Source organism: Bos grunniens, chromosome 15 (assembly GCF_055505025.1).
Source record: "Bos grunniens cultivar Pamir isolate PY7600 chromosome 15, Bosgru_T2T1.0, whole genome shotgun sequence".
In the NCBI taxonomy this organism is placed as follows: Eukaryota; Metazoa; Chordata; class Mammalia; order Artiodactyla; family Bovidae; genus Bos; species Bos grunniens.
The window spans coordinates 33,219,655-33,237,203 of record NC_141179.1 but is presented as its reverse complement, the minus strand read 5'-3'; the positions used below and the strand labels follow the sequence as shown (position 1 = coordinate 33,237,203).

The 17,549-nt window shown below is 41.9% G+C and overlaps 1 long non-coding RNA gene across 1 annotated transcript; it reads right to left on the bottom strand.

Moving 5' to 3' along the window:
- Nucleotides 1-7,671: 7,671 nt before the first annotated feature.
- On the bottom strand, nt 7,672-13,843 carry LOC147357623 (uncharacterized). The gene is made up of 2 exons (XR_015141489.1): nt 13,232-13,843; nt 7,672-10,202 (listed from the first exon to the last, which is right to left on the bottom strand). It is a non-coding gene; the product is annotated as an uncharacterized LOC147357623 (long non-coding RNA).
- Nucleotides 13,844-17,549: the final 3,706 nt, after the last annotated feature.

Below are 17,549 nucleotides of genomic sequence, written 5' to 3'. Positions count from 1 at the left end.
AGCAGAACCCTTAGAAATTCAAGTTACTCCAATCTGGAGAGACTATTTTAGACAGATATTCCTAAAGAATAATTATTCTTAATAGAGTTTATATAAAAGCTCATATATCATTTACATTTTTTTTTTAGAAGTTTCTTCACTCGAGGTAATTTCCTTGTTGACAAACTTGTAACAGATATGATAATATTTAATTTATATTAAACCTAGTTACAATGAAAATATTCTACTTAATGTTAATTACTCTAAGACATGTCTATATTAGATAGGTCAACAAACAAACATTAATATCAGGTATTTAATACTGAATATTTACCAGTTCACATGAGCCTGGAATTTATTGTTTAATTTAGAATTATTTGATTTGTAAGTGCTTACCTTTCTTTAAGCCAATTAAATAGAACTCATTTACAAATTAACCTCAAAAATATTACTGAGACAAAGACATACCAAGACATATTTAAACAGACACAATGCAAGATCTAGCTTCATTTTCTAAGTTTAGTCATGAATTAGATATTACAATATAAAATTTACTAGTTTATAACAAACAGTTGGAATAAATAAAAATTTTAAAGGCTTTTTCCCATTTTTCCTCAGTCTTAGGAGTTAGAGATGGTCTAGATAAGTGCTCCTGAGAGGCCTGGTCTCAAGGTACAGGGAAATAAAATCAAGTTCTAACAAAATGGCAGCAGATCTAAACCATGGCCAGACAAAGCAAAATGGCCATCAAAAATCACAACACAAGAACACAGAGTTAAGACACACATTTCACACCAGTCAGAATGGCTGTGATCCAAAAGTCTACAAGCAATAAATGCTGGAGAGGATGTGGGGAAAAGGGAACCCTCTTACACTGTTGGTGGGAATGCAAACTAGTACAGCCACTATGGAGAACAGTGTGGAGATTCCTTAAAAAACTGGAAATAGAACTGCCATATGACCCAGCAATCCCACTGCTGGGCATACACACCGAGGAAACCAGAATTGAAAGAGACACGTGTACCCCAGTGTTCATCGCAGCACTGTTTACAATAGCCAGGACATGGAAGCAACATAGATGCCCATCAGCAAATGAACGGATAAGAAAGCTGTGGTACATATACACAATGGAGTATTACTCAGCCATTAAAAAGAATACATTTGAGTCAGTTCTAATGAGGTGGATGAAACTGGAGCCGATTATACAAGGTGAAGTAAGTCAGAAAGAAAAACACCAATACAGTATACTAATGCATATATATGGAATTTAGAAAGATGGTAATAATAACCCTGTATGTGAGACAGCAAAAGAGACACAGATGTATAGAACAGTCTTTCGGACTCTGTGGGAGAGCGGGGGGATGATTTGGGAGAATGGCATTGAAACATGTATAATATCATATAAGAAATGAATCGCCAGTACAGGTTCGATGTAGGATACAGGAAGCTTGGGGCTGGTGCACTGGGATGACCCAGAGCGATGGTATGTGGAGGGAGGTGGGAGGGGGGTTCAGGATTGGGAACACATGTACACCTGTGGCGGATTCATGTTGATGTATGGCAAAACCACTACAATATTGTAAAGTAATTAGCCTCTAATTAAAATAAATAAATTTAAATTTAAAAAAAACACACATATAAACCTGTCAGTCCTCATCAGACATTCCCTTAAATACAAGAATACAGTCTCTCAGAAAACCTCCTATAGAGACACAGAACTTCAAATCCAAGTACTAACAGAGTAAAGGAAAATATCTCAGGTCTTCAAAGATTTCAAAGGGAGGAAAGGAAGCCAGGTTGAAAGAAGAAGGGGGAGGAGGCGGGAGAGGGGGCAAAAGGGGTGACCTTACAGACATCTCCTGCCACCTGCAGATACCCAGGCATTATGGGACTTTACCCTGGGCCTCCAGAGAAGGGAGAACTGGAGCTCAACCCTACCAGAAATCAGAGCAGACCAGAACCAGAATTCGAATTCTCTGCCAAGAGGAGGTGATCAGTCTCCAATCCTCAGCTCAGGCTGTGAGCCCTTCGACCAGATTCCTGCATTCAGGACCAGAGAACTAGAAAAAAGGGGAAGGATAGGAAGGGTTAAGGAGAGGAAAGAGAGAGGGATGGGGTGAGAGGTCAATAAAGTCTCTTGTTCCTTACCGGTTGGGGCACTCTAGCCAGTTGTCCATGTCAGGAGGAGACCAGGGACAAAAAGGTCCCAGTTGCGGCTGTTGGGTCTGGTCCACTGGCAGGCAAGCTGGCCCCTGAGTACCCCGAGTGGTCAGGATGTCAGTCTCAGCGAAGAAGAGTCCCCATCAGAATCACCATTTGTTGCAGGAAGGGGAACCCCTTCCAGGGCCTGAAACTGGGCTCTTGTCTAACACTCAGAAATGAATTGTCTGGGGAGACACATGTGCTGACAAAGCAAGAGATTTTATTGGGAAAGGGCACCCAGGCGGAGACCAGGGGGGTAAGGGAACCCAGGAGAACAGCTCTGCCAGCTCTGCAGTCTCAGGTTTTATGGTGATGGGATTAGTTTCCGGTTTGTCCTTAGCCAATCATTCTGACTCAGAGTCCTTCCTGGTGGTGCATGCCTTATTCAGCCAAGATGGATGCCATAGAGAGGGATTCTGGGAGATGGTCAGACACGTGGTCTCCTTTTGACCTTTCCCAAACTCTTCCGGTTGGTGGTGGCTTATTAGTTCTGTGTTCCTAACCAGGACCTCCTGTCATGAAACAACTCATGCAAATAGTTACTATGATGCCTGACCAGGGTGGGCGGTTTCAATCAGTGTGCTTCCCCTAACAGATATAGTTCTTATATGGGGGTTTCCTAGGTGGCTCTAGTGGTAAAGAACCTGCCTGCCAATGCAGGAGACATAAGAGATGCAGATTTGATTCCTGGGTTGAGAAGATCCCCTGGAGGAGGGCACTGCAACCCATTCCAGTATTCCTCCCTGGAGAACCCGATGGACAGAGGAGCCTGGCAGGCTACAGTCCATAGGGTCTCACAGAGTTGGATATGACTGAAGTGACTTAGCATGCACACACGCATATAATTTGTATCTGGAAGGAGTGGACCTCAGTCATGTTGTAAGGCCATGGAATAAACCCTCTGCTGTGGTCACAGGATGAGAAGGAGCAAGATTAGAATTCACCTCTGTCTCATACTCCAAAACTCAGTCTTTTGTCTACATCAAGCTGCCTGTGTTCTATGAGGCAGCTAGATGCTAACCATCCTCCCCGTGGCTCAAGTAATCCCAATGTCTACCCTCATGGTGACTGTCATTGTCATTTTCCTTTTCAGCCTCATTATGAACCAACCTTAAAAGCCATGAAATTAAAAGATGCTTGGTTCTTGGAAAAAAGGCTATGACAACCCTAAACAGTGTGTTAAAAAGCAGAGAAATTACTTTGCCCACAAAGGTCCATATAGTCAAAGCTATGGTTTCTCCAGTAGCCATATATGGATGTGAGAGTTGGACCATAAAGAAGGCTGAATGCTGAAGAATTGATGCTTTTGAGCTGTGGTGTTGAAGACTCTTGAGAGTCCGTTGGACTGCAAGGAGATGAAACCAGTCAATCCTAAAGGAAACCAATCCCGAATATTCTTTAGGACTGGTGCTGAAACTCCAATACTTTGGCCACCTGATGTGAAGAGTTGACTCATTAGAAAAAACCCTTATGCTGGGAAAGATTGAAGGCAGGAGGAAAAGGGGATGACAGAGGACAAGATGGTTGGATGGCATCTCTGACTCAATGGACATGAGTTTGAGCAAGCCCCGGGAGATGGTGAAGGACAGGGAAGCCTGGTGTGCTGAGTCCATGGGGTCACAAAGAGTTGGACATGACTGAGTGACTGAACAACAACAAAGCTTATTATCTTTATTGGGAGTCATTCTAAAAGAATATATGTCATAGTTATTCCACTCTACAGTTTTATAATCTGAAACAGACAACAACTACATGGACCTAATGAGAAGAATGTATAGAGAATAGAACTAGACTTAGGAGATTTTTCCACTGGTTATGTTTTCCTTATTAATATTTCGAAGATAAGTAAATTTTCAGGGTTAAAAGCTCAGGAGAGGATAGGTATGGCAGTTTCATGTCTAAGAAGAAAGTCATTAGGCTATGTAAACTTTTAAGGTAGGAGGTGAAGACAGGATTAGAACAGCTATTTGGTTGAGGTTTGGTGAGGGAACTAAAAAGGGTAGATAATCCAGCCACAGTCAGGTCCTATCCACTGATTATTTGATTCTTCCTTGTAGAGTTGTGTTTGTTTCTGCCGATTCTTCTTTACTTTTTCCAAACCTACTGTTAATACAACATCTACTTTTTTCCTTCCCGTCATGTATGGGTGATTTTTTTACCCTTAAATTTGATATCATGCTCATCTTTTATTATGTGTGTGCATGCTAAGGCACCTCAGTCATGTCTGATTCTTTGCAACCCTATGAACTGTAGCCCACCAGGCTCTCCTGTACATGGGGGATTCTCCAGGCAAGAATACTGGAGTGGGTTGCCATGCCTTCCTCCAGGGGATCTTCCTGACCCAGGGATCAAACCTGAGTTTCTTATGTCTCCTGCATGGCAGATGGGTTCTTTACCACTAGTGCCACCTCAGTCAGTTCAGTCTCTCAGTCGTGTCTGACTCTTTGGGACCCCATGGACTGCAGCACGCCAGGCCTCCCTGTCCATCACCAACTCCCAGAGTTACTCAAACTCATGTCTATTGAGTCGGTGATGCCATCCACCCATCTCATCCTCTGTCATCCCCTTCTCCTGCCTTCAATCTTTCCCAGCATCAGGGTCTTTTTGAATGAGTCAATTCTTTACATCAGGTGGCCACAGTACTGGAGTTTCAGCTTCAACATCAGTCCTTCCAATGAATATTCAGGACTGATTTCCTTTACGATGGACAGGTTGGATCTCCTTGCAGTCCAAGGGACTCTCAAGAGTCTTCTCCAACACCATAGTTCAAAAGCGTCAATTCTTCAGCGCTCAATTTTCTTGAACATTACCAGATGGTCAACATCGAAATCAGATTGATTATATTCTTTGCAGCCAAAGATGGAGACGCTATACACAGTCAGCAAAAACAAGATCAGGAGCTGACTGTGGCTCAGATCATAAACTCCTTATTGCCAAATTCCGATTTAAATTGAAGAAAGTAGGGAAAACCACTAGACCATTCAGGTATGACCTAAATCAAGTCCCTTATGATTATACAGTGGAAGTGAGAAATAGATTTAAAGGACTAGATCTGATAGGCAGGTGCCTGATGAACTATGGACAGAGGTATGTGACATTTTACAGGAGACAAAGATCAAAACCATTCCCAAGAAAAATAAATGCAAAAAAACAAAATGGCTGTCTGAAGAGGCCTTACAAATAGCTGTGAAAAGAAGAAAGGTGAAAAGCAAAGGAGAAAAGGAAAGATATATGCATCTGAATGCAGAGGTACAAACAATAGCAAGGAAAGAAGAAAGACTACCTCAGTGATCAATGAGAAGAAATAGAGAAGAACAACAGAATGGGAAAGACTAGAGATCTCTTCAAGAAAATTAGAGATACCAAGGGAACATTTCATGTAAAGATGGGCTCAATAAAGGACAGAAATGGTATGGACCTAACAGAAGTAGAAGATATTAAGAAAAAGTGGCAAGAATACACAGAAGAACTGTAGAAAAAAGAGCTTCACGACCCAGATAATCACGATGGTATGATCACTCACCTAGAGCCAGACATCCTGGAATGTGAAGTCAAGTGGGCCTTAGAAAGCATCACTACGAAAAAAGCTAGTGGAAGTGATGGAATTCCAGCTGAGCTATTTCAAATCCTGAAAGATGATGCTGTGAACGTGCTACACTCACTATGCCAGCAAATTTGGAAAACTCAGCAGTGGCCACAGGACTGAAAAAGGTCAGTTTTCATTCCAATCCCAAAGAAAGGCAATGCCAAAGAATGCTCAAACTACCGCACAATTGCAATCATCTTACACGCTAGTAAGGTAATGCTCAAAATTCTCCAAGCCAGGCTTCAACAATATGTGAACCGTGAACTTCCTGATGTTCAAGCTGGTTTTAGAAAAGGCAGAGGAACCAGAGATCAAATTGCCAACATCCGCTGGATCATGGAAAAAGCAAGAGAGTTCCAGAAAAACATCTATTTCTGCTTTATTGACTATGCCAAAGCCTTTGACTGTGTGGATCACAATAAACTGTGGAATATTCTGAAAGAGATGGGAATACCAGACCACTTGACCTGCCTCTTGAGAAACCTACATGTGGGTCAGGAAGCAACAGTTAGAACGGGAGATGGAAAACAGACTGGTTCCAAATAAGAAAAGGAATATGTCAAGACTGTATATTGTCACCCTGCTTATTTAACTTATATACAGAGTACATCATGAGAAACGCTGGACTGGAAGAAGCACAAGCTGGAATCAAGATTGCCGGGAGAAATATCAATCACCTCAGATATGCAGATGACACCACCCTTATGGCAGAAAGTGAAGAGGAGCTCAAAAGCCTCTTGATAAAAGTGAAAGAGGAGAGTGAAAAAGCTGGCTTAAAGCTCAACATTCAGAAAACGAAGACCATGGCACCTGGTCCCATCACTTCATGGGAAATAGATGGAGAAACAGTGGAAACAGTGTCAGACTTAATTTTTCTGGGCTCCAAAATCACTGCTGATGGTGATTGCAACAATAAAATTAAAAGACACTTACTCCTTGGAAGGAAAGTTATGACCAACCTAGATATCATATTCAAAAGCAGAGACATTACTTTGCCAAGAAAGGTCCATCTAGTCAAGGCTATGGTTTTTCCAGTAGTCATGTATGGATGTGAGAGTTGGACTGTGAAGAAAGGTGAGTGCCAAAGAATTGATGCTTTTGAACTATGGTGTTGGAGAAGACTCGTGAGAGTTCCTTGGACTGCAAGGAGATACAAACAGTCCATCCTAAAGGAGATCAGTCCTGGGTGTTCATTGGAAGGACTGATGCTAAAGCTGAAACTCCAGTACTTTGGCCACCTCATGCAAAGAGTTGACTAATTGGAAAAGACTCTGATGCTGGGAGGGATTGGGGGCAGGAGGAGAGGGGACGACAGAGGATGAGATGGCTGGATGGCATCACTGACTCGATGGATGTAAGTTTGAGTAAACTCTGGGAGTTGGTGATGGACAGGGAGACCTGGCGTGCCACAGTTCATGGGGTCGCAAAGAGTCAGACATGACTGAGCAACTGAACTGAACTGAACTCATCCATACATGACTACTGGAAAAACCGTAGCCTTGACTAGATGGACCTTTCTTGGCAAAGTAATGTCTCTGCTTTTGAATATGATATCTAGGTTGGTCATAACTTTCCTTCCAAGGAGTAAGTGTCTTTTAATTTTATTGTTGCAATCACCATCAGCAGTGATTTTGGAGCCCAGAAAAATTAAGTCTGACACTGTTTCCACTGTTTCTCCATCTATTTCCCATGAAGTGATGGGACCAGGTGCCATGGTCTTCGTTTTCTGAATGTTGAGCTTTAAGCCAGCTTTTTCACTCTCCTCTTTCACTTTTATCAAGAGGCTTTTGAGCTCCTCTTCACTTTCTGCCATAAGGGTGGTGTCATCTGCATATCTGAGGTGATTGATGTTTCTCCCAGCAATCTTGATTCCAGCTTGTGCTTCTTCCAGCCCAGCGTTTCTCATGATGTACTCTGCATATAAGTTCAAAAAGCAGATTGAGGTATTGGGCAAGACAAAGAAATATTCTTCCAGAAGGTCCTAGCCTAATAGCAACAACCATTAGCTTTCTTTGCCTTGGCATTCAGAATAAATTCTTAATCTCTGACTCCTTTATCAGCCTTCTCTATTTCATTACAATTCACAGTAGTACTGCCTTTGCTGTGATCCTAGGTATTTAATGCTTCTTCTTCATGCATTCTCACATTCTTCTCATGCATATCTCCAAGATCCCCATCTCTCACCCGCTCCATCTATGTGTGCAATGCTTGGTATGTGATTTTTGCCATGAACAACAATAGACCCTGCCTAAATCATGTGACTTTATCATGTCAGACACCTTTTTTCTTTCCTGCAGAGAATTAGTGGGTACCCTAAAGCTAATTTTCTTACCTTGATATGATATAGTTTCTCATCTCTCTTCACCCCAGCCTTATGTCCAAAAAAAGAATACTGTGCCTTTATCCTCCAAATCAATAACTCAGTGAAAAGATGGTAAAGTCTGGAATCCAAGAGCTGGGTTCTGTTTCTCATTCTGTAACTGACTTCTTACAACTTCAGACCAGTTGCTTAACTCATTTCTTAGTGGGGGATTTTTGCAGAAACTATTGCCTATGGCCGGTGATTTTTACTTTGGCTGGCCAAAAATTAATTCTATTTCATTTACACTTTGTGGGTTATTACATTAAATCGTTACACCTGACATACCTGTTGTTGTTGTATTAGTCGCTCAATCATGTCTGACTCTTTGTGACCCCAAGGACTGTAGCCCGCCAGGCTCTTCTGTCCATGGAATTTCCTAGGCAAGAATACTGGAGTGGGTAGCCATTCCCTTCTCAAGGGGATCTTCCTGACCCAGCGATTGAATCTGGGTTTCCAGCATTGCATGCAGATAGAGTCTGAGCCACAAAGTCTTCTAATTTTCATCAAATGTTATCTTCAATCTGCTCTTCTGTAGAAGCAAAGGAGTATTCTCCAACATTGTGACTTTCATTTTCACTTTCCATATCACAATCAATCAGTAAGGTGTTTTTTTTGTTTTTGTTTTTGTCTTTTTGTTAGTCTAATATTCACATAGTCTGAATCAGAACTATATTCTGAAGAACTATACTCTTCTAGACACTAGTAAATATGTTGGTTGGACAGTCAGAGAAAGTATCTGCATGGAATTCTTCTTTACTCAAAACTTCCTAATGCATCATTTTTAAAATTTTCACATTTATAATATACACAAAGTTGGAACAAAAACCTAACAGAACAAAATGTGAATGATAACAACAATCATAAGTTGTATAACAAACCCTTGATCAATTATTTGGTTGGTTTAGTTGCTAAGTCGTGTCTGACTCTTGTGACTCCATGGACCATAGCCTGCCAGGCTCCTCTGTCCATGGGATTCTCTAGGCAAGAATACTGGAGTGGGTTGTCATTTCCTTCTTTAGATCTTTGCATTGTGGTATTAATTGTATCACTTTAAAAACATACTGATACATCTCCAGACAATAACATTTGGGTAACAAAAGACATATTAATACATTTCTGGTCAATAATGTGATATCTCCCTGACCTTAAATTTCTCCATCAGCAAATTGTCTTTTTTCCCTCTCTCCCTTTCTTCCTTAATTTTCCTTTCTTTCCTTTAATTCCTATCTGCTGCAAATCTCCATGCCCTAGTAGAGAACAGAAAAAAACAAATGAAACACTAAAATAACCACACAAGACTGTTGTAATTAAATGACCTGATATCAAGGAATAAGCTGTATATGCATCTGTAAAGCACTCTGTAAAATTATGATATTGTAATGGGAGAATGACATTCTTGGGAAGACTGGATAACACAGAGGTTAGGAACCTGAACCTTGGCATAGAAAAAACAAGAGTTTCAATCCTACATGCTGTGTGATCATGGACACAGTAAATTTTCCAAGTTGAAATTTCCTCATCTATAAAATATAACATGCTAATAAAATTATATAAATCAAAGAGCTGTTGTGAAGATTCCCTGAGTGAGACTATATATGTAAAATATTAGGCACGAATGCCTAGCATATCATAAATGCTAGATACCTATAGGACTTCCCTGGTGGTCCAGTGGTTAAGACTTCACCTTCCAATACAGAAAATACAGGCTGGATCCCTGGTCGGGATCCCACATGCCTCCTGGCCATAAAACCAGAAGCAATATTGTAACAAATTCAATAAAGACTTTAAAAATGGTCCACATCAAAACAATCTTTAAAAAATTAAAGAAGGTTAGCTGTTATTATTATTGTTAAGGAAGGCAAAGTAGCTTGCACTATTATCATTTCATTTTTATTGTTTAACAGTAATAACGCAAAGGAAGCAAAGGTCAGTGGGGGTTGAAGGAGTCAAGACTTCTGAGGTGTGTCAATTTCCTCTGAAGAAAGGCATTCTTGAAAGTAGAGGCGTTAACTGTGCCCCAGTAGAGTTAATGGTGAAAGTTCAAGCTCTTGAGCATCCTTTTCTGACTGTGAGCTGTGTGAAGGCAGGAATTACATTGTATTCATCTTTGTACCCCATATCTTAATTACTTGTGCTTAGTACAGCAGAGAACCAGACAAACGAAATGAATTTGTTTATATTGCCTTGAATTCAACCTTGCAAAGGAAAAAGCCATGAGTCTGCTTTCCTGAGAGTTTTTAAGGTCTTGCTGGAGTTAAGTTGGGAGCATACAACCAAGGAAAGGGCCCAAGGGCTTGGAATTCCAGCTCAAATCCCCTGTTCCACCACAAGCTGCCTCTGGATTTCAGAGGCCCTCCATTACTGACTAGGTGGCCTTAGGTCCCTTGAAGCTGGAGTTAAAGATAACCCGTATGCAATATTTGGATAAGTGCCTTAATAATGTGGACTCTAAAGATCATGAGGCAATAAGAATGTTCCATTTAGCTTATTTTTGCTGTGTGCTTATCAGAGCTTGGAGCACATGGTCCAGGACATTCAGATGGCTGGGGTTAAAATGATTAAAGGGTGTGGGGTCTGCATTTGGCTTAATGCTGCTAAGAAATTCCTTGGCTAAAAAAAATAATAATAATAATAATCTTTCTTTTCTTCTTTTTATACATTTGTATAAGTTGATCGAAAAAAAATTCTTTGCAGTTCAAGATGGAGTTTTCTTTTTCCTTTCCTCTCTGTCTCGGGGGCCTTATCTGATTTTAATCAGCACTGGCTTGATATGATTTGAAACAGCTGAGGCTGAAATGCCCTTAAAAAAATATCTGAAGTTAGAGCTCTGGGAACTCCCTACCTTTTCTACTCCGCTTGTAGCAGTATGTGCTATTAAGTGTAAAATATTGGGGATTATGAATTTACCCTTAAAACTTTTCAGTGCCCTGCAGAGTTTTCTCAGCAATTTGAAAGTCCTGTTAACCATAATATAGCCAGTTCTTGATTATTCACAAAAAAGGAAATGAATAGTGGCACAGATAATCCAAAACAGAAAAACAATCAAAATGTTTCTTATATTTTACTTTGGAATGCTTTGTATGGCTTTTGGGGGTTCAGATTTTCCTTCCCAGGGATGTTGCACTCAGGAAAAAGTTAAAATGAGTTTGCATTCCCTAAGCCCACACTAAATAGCTGAAGGGGGATGTGGCCCAGCCACATGCTGGGTGGCAGGGAGAAGGAGCCTGAAATCGAGGGGAAAGAATTCCACTGATAACCTAGAAGTGGAAAATGCCCATATGAATAATTAAGTGCTGACTGGAATATATTTCAGTCTTGTAAATTAGTGTGGACAATTTTCCACCCTACATTTTTGAAAAAATCAGGTTATTCTCTTCAGTGGAGTTACACTGGTAGTTAAAACAAATGACCTCAGCGCTCTTTATTGCTCCCAGTCCATTGGTGCTGGCACTGTGTGGAATCAGGACCTATTGCTAATGCTGTGGGGAGTTAGTCCTCAGCTAATGCACACCAGCCCCATCCTACACCGTCTTCAACTGAACATACATAGGTTTATAAAATGCCTATACTAAATATCATGTCATCCACTAGGATAGATATCATTATTGGTTTTGTTTTACAGATAAGAAGACTAAGGCTCGGACAGGTCCATTACTGATTTAAGATAACAAAGCTAGTTACTGGGAGAGACTAAATTTGAGCCCATGTCTCTCTTACCTAGTTTAGGATAAGGAAGGGAAAGAAATAGAAATGATTTTAAAAAGGAGGTTTAGTGCATGAATGAATGGAAGTTAGTGGGTAACTATGGTGGAATGTGGGGGATGTCACTTCAGGACCAGGTACAAATGCCATGGAGATAGGTTTTAATGATCAAACAGCACTTTTTTGAGAGCTCTGAAATGGACAGGATGGGATTCTCAGTGGCTGAAATAACTTTGGCAGAAATATACGGGTTAGAAAACACCAGACATGTTCACAGAACAATGAGTTGGTCTGAAAAAAGAATTTGCTCAAGGTGAAGAGATGTTAAAGCTATGGTTTTTCCAGTAGTCATGTATGGATGTCAGAGTTGGACTATAAAGAAAGTTGAACACCAAAGAATTGATGCTTTTGAACTGTGGTGTTGGAGAAGACTCTTGAGAGTCCCTTGGACTGCAGGGAGATCAAACCAGTCAATCCTAAAGGAAATAATAATATTCATTGGAAGGACTGATGCTGAAGCCAAAGCTCCAGTACTTTGGCCACCTGATACAAAGAACTGACTCATTGGCAAAGACCCTGATGCTGGGAAAGGTTGAAGGCAGGAAGAGAAGGGGTCGACAGAGGATAAGATGGTTGGATGGCATCACCAACTTGATGGACATGAGTTTGAGTAAGCTCCAGGAGTTGGTAATGGACAGGGAGGCCTGGAGTGCTGCAGTCCATGGGGTTGCAAAGATTCAGACATGACTGAGCAACTGAACTGAACTAAACTAAAGAAAGTTAACAAAAATGAAAATAATAACAAATGAAAAGAAGTGTCTAAACAGCATAATAGTCATGCCATAAAAAGTTAGTCTAGAGGACAGGAGAGGAGAGAAAAGAGGATGGGGAAGCCTGTTTTTGAATCCCCCTTCATGTTTTTCCATGTTTTAAAAAATGTAAATGCTCACTTTGTTATCTAGTGCAGGACAATGAGTGCATTTTTCAGTAATTTTAGTTTTGGGAAGAGATGAGGAAAATAGGTAAAGATAAAGAATCAGTTGGGTCAAAGTCACCCAATTTGCCAATTGGATCCCCAAACTCAGGTCTCCTGACCCCTACCTACCCTAGGGATCTTCCAGTGGCCAGGCTGGTCTTGGGGGTACCATGTTAGCACTCAGGCTAAGCCTCTGGGAACCCTCATAGTAGCTTTTGGGAAGAAAGTAGGGACTCCAGGATGCTTCAGAAATAACTCAAGGTTTATATATTTTCAATTAGTTCTGGAAACTTCCACAGTTGTCTTAGCTAAATCATGTTCTTTTTTACAGGCTGACTCTTTCGTCTGCTCTTGATTGTTTCCCACCATCCTTCAAACCTGAATTATTTCCTATATAAACTTGCAGGATCATGGAGTGGTTTACCTCTGGGTGCCGTCTTCTGGGTCTCTGCCTCTTCAGTCTTTGGAGTCTTAGATGTCAGTGGGCCCCATTCCTTGTTCTAGGAACAATTTTTCATCACTTTGGACATGACCTCAATAAAACTGATCCCAGAACTCTGGGTCCTAGGCATATAGTTCTACTTTTCCTCCCATAGTGGATGCTGTGGTTCCTTTTAGAACCAAGGTGCCACCTACTTCCCACAACTGAGCCTTCCCTGGAAATTGCTTTCTGTCAAAGGAGACTTCCTTGCCCAAAGTCAGGTCCCCTCCCCAGAGAGGATCACATCTAATGACTGCCCAGATCTGATACCACAGACAACCATGGTTCCAGACAACCATTCAGAGCTTTTCAGTGCTCCAGATTTCCCTGTGGCATCAGTTAAGCCAGCACTTGTGAATGCAGCCCTTTGCCCAGTCCTGCTTCCCTTCCTTACAGGGTACCATTCTTGAGAGCATGGCTAAAAAACTCTTCACCTGAAAAATCTCCTCTCTAGATTCATCTTTCAAAAGAACTGATACATTACATTCCCATCTCTCTAGATGTATTGTGACTTCTGTGTTGGCATTGTAGTCACCTGTCTCATAACAAAAGAAAAACAAACTTTGAAGGGTTCAGAGACCAAGTTTTTGGTGGGTTATGCACATCAAGTAAGGTCTGCAGTCCAGTTTCTCCATCTTCTTGACCTGGAGGAAGAAATTAATTATCCCTATGTACTCATTTCTTCTCATTCAAAATAGGTAATAACATATAGGTTGGGGGTGATGGGGAAGAAAAATGAACAGATGGCTAAGCAAGTCCTGGAAGACCATTAAGTTCAGTGGGAACACTTAAATTCTGTGGTGAAAGCTCTGAAATCTAGGGCCCATAAGACTGATGTTCTACAGCCCACTTCCTTGGAGGTAGTTTTGAAAATACCCTTTGCTTCATTTCCTGTGGATTATGCAACCACAGAATTCCTCCAGGGACTCAGCCACACCCCAACTCTTAGCCTAAATCACTGAGTTTGACACAGATTCACAGGAATTTGGCAAGGAGCTCACCCAATTTTTCTATCTCAAATTGAATCCAAATGTTGCCTAGGTTGGCCGAGAGTTCAGTCGGAAGAGAAGGAGGCCCAGGCCCATCAACTGCTAAATGATGATATTTGAAACTCAAACGAGTTTGGCTTGGCTTTAAGAGTCAGAGGAAGTTTCAAGCCATAGTATATGATATAAACCCTGGTCCAACTCAAAATAGTTTCCACTTTTTTCTGTTCTTGTTTCAGAACTGGGTCTCCTGCTAAGGTACACAAGTCACTGTGCTCATTCCAAATGCCAAGGCCATTAGCAGGGAACTTCAGGCTCCTATGAGGTCAAGGCATAGTGGAGAAGTAAATTCTCATCCCCTGATACTTGAACTCCCTCTGGAACAGAGCAAGCCTTGACAGAGGATGGAAAGGGGGGATGTTGGAGAAGAACTAGGGAAATCCCTTGTTCAGCTCCTGTGAGGAGTCCAGCATGGAGCTGGCTACTCTGAGTAAATTCTCCCTCTTTTCTCTGGGTATTCAGAAAGTGCTGGACTCCTGCTTCCTGGGGTAGTGACAGTGGCTATTACATGGAGCACTGATTTGGGCAAAACTCTAAGTTAGGGACAATTAGGTTTTGCTGCTCACATGAAACTTTCTATCATAATTTCTCCTTTAAAACTTCTTATTCAAATTTTTTTCACCCCAAAATCCTCCATCACAATATCCACTGTTTTCAGGCTTCATCTACTCCTCCTCCATGGCCCTAGCATGCAACCACTGGGCTGGCCTTTCCCAAGCAGTGTTACTTCCTCTGGACCTTGCTCCCTACCCCACCCACATGCTTGTTTTCACCTGATCCCTCTCTATCTCCCACCACAGTTAAGATTCAGCTTTCATAGATACTGTCTCCTAAGGCCCTATGAGCAAAATGCTGGGAAGTGAAGGACAGGGAAGCCTGGCAGGCTGCAGTCCATGGGGTCCCAAAGAATCATACACAACTCAGTGACTGAGCAACAACATGGGAAAACTTTAGTAACCATAACCCACTAAACTGTTGTCAAAATATGTATGTGTCTTGATCTTGTCACTTACACAGCAAGGACCATCAGGTAAGCCATTTTGATTCTTTAAGCTTCAGTCACTTCACCTCTAAAATAGAGATGAGAAACACTTAACCCATAGCGTCTCAGATTAAAATGAACTCCCATTAAAAACACCTCTTGGTCTTCTGAACTAAGATGAAGTACCCCTTCTCTATGCTGCTCTGTCAACCTGTAATTCTTGTAATTCAAGAAGCATGTAACTTTGCATCTGAATTGCCTTTTTCCTCTGGGCAAGGACTACAGCTGATCACACTTGAAGGCCAGTGCCTCACACAATGTCAGGCATGGAGTTGGTGCTCCAAACGTGTGTGTTCAATGCATGGGCCACCTCTGAGAGAATTTATAAATAGCCGAGGTTGTTTCTCCCAGAGAGCGTGTTTATATTGGAACAGGGTCCTTTTGGGACCACGTCTTTCCTGGAGGAGAGACCATAATGGAAATGTCAGGTGCAGAGCGATATTTGAAAGCAGGTGGAGTTCATGTTGTCCCTTGAATAACTCCATGTAGGTGGCCTCTAGCAGGCATCCAGCTGGCCCTGGGCCTGTGCACCTGAAGGGGGATATATGAGACTCTTGAAATTTCCTGCTCCAAGTCAGTGAAACCAGTTTGGCTCAGTTTTCACCTCCAAGCTGGGATCAACTGTTGCCCAAGTGTGGAGAGAAGAGAGGACATGTTTCTCTCCCTCCCTTGGATTTTTTTCCTTACCTCAACTCCTCTCTTCTAACATTCTTCGTGGAAGCTTAAACTCGATTCCCAGGGCAAAGTCCTGTCCCCAGTTGCCAGCAGCCTGCACAGCTGTGGGCTCTGCCACTGCTCATAGCCACTCACGATGGGTACCAAAAGTTCTTGGTGGGGGTGCACCACATGATGGGAGGAAGTGAAGAGGAATGGGATGCAGGGCACATGTGATGTGGGAAACGCCCATGTTCACAGAGCAAAGTGATGTTGTACAGAAAGCCTGCCTCTGTTAATGAGCCTGGTAGAAGGACAGAAAGGAAATGGACTACTTCTGTTATGCCTTTGGGGAAATGGTTTTCCATGTGTCTGTCTCACATTTTTTATGTCTGGCAAGCAGGAGCAGTGACTGCCTTCATTCTCTCTTTTCAAGGATGTCTCTACAGCAAATAGCATCGAAAGAAAGAAAGAGCCCGGAGCACAGGGCAGGTATGCTGACTCTTCATTAGACAAAACTGGGGTTCTCTAAGCTCAGGCTCCTCTCCTGTAGTACACCCCACAGTGTGCTCAGCCACCACCTGGCTGTCTTCCCATTGCCCTGTGGAATTAGGACCTGGGGAAGCAACGCAAATATGATGCTACTCATGTTGCTTGCTGCACTACAAGTAATCAAGTCCTTCTTCTCTGATCCAGGAGAGTCTTGCACATTTTTTTCAGCATCCATGAAAACATGTTAGGTTAACTTGTAAGCTTAAAAGTATGTAATGTTTCAGATCCTTCATGGTTCTTGACAAGCCTCTCTCCTCTCTGCGTAGAGGCAGCAATAAAAGAATTCTGCCCTTTATGGGGTTTTGGGAGCCCTATCTGCCCTGCAAAAAGCAGAGACAGAGAAAGATAAAAGAGCATCTATTGATTGAATGTCCTATTTGCCATGCTGGACTAGGTTAAGCTGAGTCTTTCATCCATTAATTCGTTTAACATTCACAATAACCCCAAGAATAGGCATATCCTACCCACTTTGCAGATGAGGAATCCTAGCCTTGTGAGGTGAGGTGCCTTTCCAAGGTCACACCCAGGTTAAGCGTAGATGCAGAACTTAAACCTAGGCCTGTGTTTGCTAGGAGAGCCTCTGACTCCACCATTCTGGAAAGTCAGTCAGTTCTTTCTGTTGATTAGGTCACCAGCCCAAGATAACTTGAAGATGCCAGCAAGACTAAAATCATTCCTCTCCCCCAGTCTGTCATCTGCCTTGTGATTTTGCCTAGTTGTACCCCTGGATATTCTCCTTTACTCCCAGCTTAGCAGAGAACTTCTTACTTTTTAAATTGGCTCTAGACTCCTACCTTCTCCTTTTCTAGGACCCCAGCCTCCCACCGATGTGAGACTTACTTTTTAGCCTTGATCTTCTTGATCCTGGCTACTGCTCTGTTTTTGTTTTTTTTTTTCTTACTCAGAAGGAAGGATGTGAAACAATTTCTCTGATATCGCACAGATCCCATAACACTCTCCAGACTTC